General features: G+C 45.2%; 1 protein-coding gene across 1 annotated transcript in view; it reads left to right on the top strand.

Annotated features, from left to right (window-relative positions):
- Positions 1-2,483: 2,483 nt before the first annotated feature.
- Positions 2,484-6,682, top strand: part of ctif (CBP80/20-dependent translation initiation factor) — a gene marked incomplete at its 3' end in the record, with an annotated part of 93,847 nt that continues 89,648 nt past the window's right edge. The window contains exon 1 of the mRNA XM_080529611.1: positions 2,484-2,583. The remainder of the gene's footprint in view (positions 2,584-6,682) is intronic.

Below are 6,682 nucleotides of genomic sequence, written 5' to 3'. Positions count from 1 at the left end.
TTAGGCCAGGGGCTATTGGCAGACGTAAAGCTAGAGGAAGGAAGATTATTATTATTATTATTATTATAAATGTTTATTTATTTTTAACAGTAGGGAAACTGTACAAGGGGGTAGAGGCAATGTAGATGTCTCAGGAGGGACAGTTAAGATGTAGCCTGAAGAGATGGGTCTTCAGTCTACGGCGGAAGATAGGTAGTGACTCTGCAGTCCTGACAGCAGTGGGATGCTCGTTCCACCAGCGGGGTGCCAGTACAGTGAAGAGCCGTGACCGGGTAGCACGACTGCTGCATCCACGTAGAGGCGGTGGTGCCAGTGAAAGAGCGGAGTGAACGGGCAGGTGTTTGGATGTGACGCAATCTAAGAGAGAGAGGACTTCGATGTCAGTAGTGTTTAGTAGGATGAATAACATAATAATGTGTTTACTTTATATACTACTTTTCTCAGTACTCAAAGACACTATATTCCATAGAGGGAACAAGAATAGATAGATTAAAAGATAGATTAAACAAAAGTCAGTATAAACAACAATATAAATTGTTTTAAAAAATATGTTTAAAAATATGTATTTTGAGGGACTGTTTGAAGGAGGAGAGCGAGCTGGAGTCTTTGAGGTAGTTTGGGAGATTGTTCCAAAGAGTAGGGGCTGCTGCAGTGGAGAAAGCCCAGTCCCCGCAGGTCCGGTGTTTAGTCCTGGTGATGGGGACAAGGAGGTTGGCATCAGCTGACCAGACACTGCGGGTAGGGGGTGTGCTGGAGGAGGAGGTGAGAGAGGTAGGAGGGTGCCATTTTGTTGAGGGCTTTGTAGGTGGTGAGAAGAATCTTAAATTGAATCCTAAATCGGACTTGGAGCCAGTGGAGGTTTTGAGGACTGGAGTGATGTGGTCTCTGGAGTGGGTTCTTGTGAGCAGGTGGGCAGCTTCAGAGCTCTGAATGTGTTGGAGTCAGTTGAGTACTCTGTTGGTGGCCACAAATAGAACACTGTTACAGTAGTCCAGCCTGGAGGTAGCAAACACATGGATGAGGATCTCTGCATCCCTTATAGACAGGGAGGGTCAGAGAAGGTCGACATTCCTGAGGTGGAAGAAAGCAGTTTTAGCTGTTATGTGTTTGATATGAGGGGGTGGAGTCCAGGATGACATCGGGGTTACGGAAATGGCTTGATGTGGAGACAGTGAATGTTAAGGGTAAGGTCTTGGGTAGAATGGGAGAGGGACTTTGGGCCAAAGTCTAAGTCAAAGTTTGAGGAAGTTGCATTGCATCCAGGATATGATAGCAAGGGCAAGACAGTTAGCAAGGGTGGAGAGAGTGGCTGGAGTGATAGTTTTAGTGATGAAATGGAGATCATGGCGATCTGTCTGAGAGGGAGCACATACAGTGTAATCATTTCTTCTTTAGAATTTTTTTTGTAAAAATGTTAATAACTTATGCTGTCTCACCCACCAATAAGACCCTGAGGAATTAAAAGATGTGGATAAATGTGCCTGTGATGATTGTGAAGAAGGCCTGTGCAACTATGCAGCTAAAAGTGAAGACCTGTACATTTTATGAGCTTTTAGTTTAATTGCAGAAAGGTTGTAGAAAAGATCACAAATGATCACACTCACTGCATTAAAAATAATTTCAGAGGTTGTAATTGCTGTAGTCGCCACCAGGGGTCACTTGTGGATTGAATTTAAACATGCAATCGTTTGACTTTTATAGCCTTCATTACAATGACTTCACCTTGGACAAAAAGATCATTACCTCTGTCTTGCTTGAATCATTTTATATGATCACATCCACATCGTAGCCAACCGCATTCACTGCATCACCACACACAAAGACGGTCCAGGTTATTATGATTCGTTTTCATTAAAATATTAAAAATGATTCATGGATGATTGCAAAGATAAATGATTGAATTATTGTCTATGCATATAATGAAAGCTATTTTATAACCATTATCTATTGCAAGAAAAGGTCGAGAAAACGAATGATAAACAAACTGTGTTCAAATGATCGACTGTATCCGATGACAAAGGGGAATTAGCCATTGCTGCCATGCCATCAATCATAAACACAAAATACAGAATACGACACATCTCACATAATTCACTGTAGAATTACCAAAATGCAGAATGACAATTGGAAATAGAATACAGTAGAGTAGAGTAGAAATGAATGATAGTGGTATCGGCAAGAATGGATCCTGGGAAATTCGTCTCGCACATGTAAGAATACAATAACTAAGTTTACCTCAAAGTTAGTAATAAAAGGAGTAAGTCCCATATAGCTATCTAAGAAGTTACATTAATACATGCAGTAGGAATTGCATGCAGCGACACTGGACAGTGGACACTGGACACGGTGTCAGAACTCCACCTCCCAGAATCCCAAGTCTCCACGTGTCCACGTCCTGTCAGCAAACCGGACAGAACGTCACATTCCTGCATTCCCCCCTGCCTGCTTGTGTGTTGGGGACGTAATCTTTTCGTTCCGAACACATTTTCTCCTTCCGAAGGATACACACACCCATGACACGGCGGGTTTATTAATACCAGGAGGTGATCCCGGATTCCTCAGTAGTCCGAATCCAAGATTTGGGTGAGGATCTTATGTTTTCTGTCTTAAAGTAGTTGATTTAGAAAGCTTATTTGCCGGGTTGAGTGATTCTGGCTGGGCTACAGTAGTGTGTAACCAGATCCAATGCAATGCGCTGGATTTTTTCTGCAAGAGTTGCCCACTGCGCCTAGGCTGTTGTGGCCAAATGATGATTCTGATTGGGGGGCATTTACCAGATCGCCTTCCACAACTTGTTGTTTTAGTAGCGACTGTATCCACGGACAATGATTAGGGCCTGCGTCTTTGTAGTGTGCCAAACTTGTTACATTGCATTGCATTATTAAATCGCCACCCTAATAAGAAGATCAACGACTAGAGACTCTATTGTCGACATGCTGCGTGGTGCTACAAACCTGTTGACATTTCATAGACAAGGGGGTTGTCTGCCAGCTTCACATAGAATTACAGAATTACAATGTTTTGTTTCTCCTCCCCATGATTCTATTCACAGAGTTCTCTGTCTAAGTTTAGCAAGCCCTCTGCTTCTTTGGTTGCATCACCTTTGTTAGCCTGTTAGCTAGCAGCAGATATTTGGCAGTGTAGCGCCCAACGAAGGGCGTGGATGTGTGGTCCAGCCCAGCCCAGGACCAGGCCAGGCAGATGTGTTGGTCCAGCCCAGGGCAGATGTGGTGGTCCAGCCCAGGGCAGATGAGGTGGTCCAGCCCAGGGCAGATGTGTTAGTCCAGCCCAGGGCAGATGTGGTGGTCCAGCCCAGGGCAGATGTGTTAGTCCAGCCCAGGGCAGATGTGGTGGTCCAGCCCAGGGCAGATGTGGTGGTCCAGCCCAGGCCAGGCCAGGCAGATGTGGTGGTCCAGCCCAGGGCAGATGTGGTGGTCCAGCCCAGGGCAGATGTGTTGGTCCAGCCCAGGGCAGATGTGGTGGTCCAGCCCAGGCCAGGCCGGGCAGATGTGTTGGTCCAGCCCAGGGCAGATGTGGTGGTCCAGCCCAGGGCAGATGTGTTGGTCCAGCCCAGGGCAGATGTGTGCTCATTCTTCTGACTGTTCAGACAGAAAACATATTTTTGCATGACCCGACCCGTCGAAATTAATAGAATGAGAACGTTTCCGTTTGCTATATAATTCGAAAATCATGCCGGTGTTGTTTGTTGTTTGTTGTTGTTGTTTAAACGGCAACGTCTGTTCAACTGAACGTTCCAAAGCTAACGGTAGTCCAGCAGGAATAGCATTATAAACAGCATTATAAGCTAAGCTGTGTGTTACTAAATTGCAAGAATTCTGTTTACTCGACCCATTTTCTGTACTCGGTCTGTCAATCAACAAAGCTACATTGATTTTCCATCACTATCCAAGACCTGTCACAGCCCCAAATGCTTGGACCCAGTCATCCAAAACCAGGTTAGCTACTGTAAAGTGGTAGATACGAGATTCACATGACATAGATAGGCTTCATCATGGTCAAAACTGTTAGTTGATTATAATACTACTAGTAGAATAGTGAGAATTAGATTGCCAAGAATTGCATGTTGCATCACATTTAGATTCCTTGGATTCCTTTAAAGTTAAATTTGGACTGTCACTAAATATTATTGTTTCAGTGACAGTGTAATCAAAAGAAATGTAAAGGAATGTCTACATGCCCATGCCCGTCAACGGGCCTCAGGGTTTGAAGGCATGTTTGAAAAATGTGAAGTGAACTCATTCGTTGTGGCAAACAAGTTTCTCCCTATATGATAAAACTTTGTTGCAAGTGAAGTGTGTGTGACTGTGTGTGACTGTGTGCGTGCGTGCGCGTGTGTGTGTGTGTGTGTGTGTGTGTGTGTAATACTATGTATGTGTCTCAGGGGAGTGGGTAGTGATGTATTCAATCAGCGTATCCACTCCACTGTTAAGGCTGTCCTGCATGAAGACAATGACAACCGTAGGAGTGAATTTCAAAAAAGAATCGCCTCCTCTGACAAGCTCTTGAAGATCCACCCAAGACAGTGGTGGTTGAAGACATTGATATGGAAAACACCTCACAGTATGCTGTGTACTGCATACTGATGATTTAAATCCAGTTTAACCAGTACCTCCTCTTCCATGTTGTCGTGGTAAGACCCAGTTTTCTAAGAGTCTTAATAATGTTCTGTCTGATGTCGGCACTGGATGTTTAGACTATAGACAGTAAAAAACAGCACAGAATCAAACACAAGACTCTTCATTTTCTGAGAATACATAGGCCAAAGGCATTGCTCTGTCTTTGATAGAATGAATAACAGCCCTGCACACTCCAATGCTCCACCACAGACCTTTACGAAACAACATATTCCGCCGCCGGGGCACCTGCTTGGCCGTCCTTGTGCGGGGCCTTTATGGTCTGTGCTTGCTTGGCTGGGAAGGGTGTGCTGGTGGTGGGGCGGGCTGGGTGTGTGGGGCGGCGGGGGCTCCCCGAGGGGGGGTGTGGGGGCCCACCGCTGGGTGCTGGTAGGCAAACTGGTTAGTAGTCGCTCTATGTGTGGAGGGCTGCAAGGGAGTTTTCCTGGCTACATAGTGTACAGGTTTTTACTTTTGCCTGCTTGCGGCTCTGTCAGTATGTGAAGCTCATTGAGTTGCATCTTGTAAGAAATGCGCTATACAAATAAAATTTGATTTGATTTGATATTTTGATTTGAACAGACATGGATCTTTGTCGGGTCATTTTGTTATGAGTGTGCAGGCTCTTCATTCTATACTGGCTTTTCTCTGCCCTGCACCCCACCAAAGGAGGTGTGTTTTGACCATACTTGACTTGCTCAGTCTTGACCCATTTAAACTTGATGGCACAATACACGCATTGAGTTATAAAGAAGGTAGGATTGAACAAAAACGCCATTGGTTGAACCTCTTCTCCACCCTGCTTACAGGGCCTCACATGGCCTAGTGAAAGTCTACTAGGACAGACTTCAATCTGTTGACAGTAGCAGCAAACACTACTTTCACTGCTACGCAGTTGATAATGTCCTACATCTCTGTGTTAGATTCCACTCTCCGGAGGAGTTCGCCATGTCTCTGCCTGCTAAGAGATGTCTCAGTGCTTTGAACTCCTTCAAGATGTTCAGTTGCCACCATTTTGGCAACAGTTTGACTACTGACCTACAGGGACACCACTGATCCTGACCAGGATGTCTCTCCACAGGCAGTGTAGCACTGCAGTTTAGGCCCAGTCATTGAAACAAATGGCCTTTTTCCATCAGCAGCCCAGCCCGGTTCGTGTCAGGTCGGGTTGGGTCACTTTAGCCCGCTTTTGATCAGTTCTGGTTTTCCATTATACACACAGACCCAGAGCTAGTAGGAGGAGTAGGCGATAGTAGGCGGAGTTACGCGTCATAACATTCACGAGACACAACACAGCAACAATAGCAGAATGGAGGAACTTCCTCCAACTATCCTATGCCTTTCCCTCGGCATGTGGTATATTATTAACCGTGGTTTTTTGGAGAGAAAAGAGAGAAGACAGAAGAGCGAAGACAGAAGGAAGGATACTCGAAAGAGGAATGCTGAAAAGAGAAAGAAACGTATGTGGGCTATCGTAAGGAGATGGCTACTATTTTACCTCACTGACTGTAGCATCATTGTTATGTTCAGCATAGAGATGGCTACTGCCTGATTGTCTGCATGTTTGAATCATTTCTATTGGATTTTGTTCTACACATATGTTGTTCTACACATAATAAAGACATGTTTTTTTAACCCTTAAAACCACTGCCTTCACTTGTCTGCTTTATGAACTGTAGTATCATTGTGTACGGACAAACACGGTGCCGTTTGCGGGTTAATAACTTCGGTTTACCGGGGGTTAGGATAACAATTCAAACGTGTCCGGAAAGAGGAGAAGCCAGGGAATCCAAACGTTTTTGAATGGAGTCGATCCTCCACTCCTATCACCGTGGACACAGCGCGGAGCGAATTCCCTGTTAAAACCGGCATTTGACTCATGAGTGAACGGCGAAAATGGCTGGACGGCAGCGGGTGAACTCGCGGTTCATCGAGTTTACGGTTAAAAGCATAACTTCTCGGGGTGTCAGCGCGGTGGTTAAGGGCTCAAAATGACCGTAGACCGATGGTGAAGTTAGCAAAGGAGTATTGTGTTTGTACCACCTCCA

This window comes from Nansenia antarctica (assembly GCF_963989245.1).
Source record: "Nansenia antarctica genome assembly, chromosome: 4".
In the NCBI taxonomy this organism is placed as follows: domain Eukaryota; kingdom Metazoa; phylum Chordata; class Actinopteri; order Argentiniformes; family Microstomatidae; genus Nansenia; species Nansenia antarctica.
The sequence above is the reverse complement of the archived record's forward strand: the minus strand, read 5'-3'. Positions and strand labels throughout refer to the sequence as shown.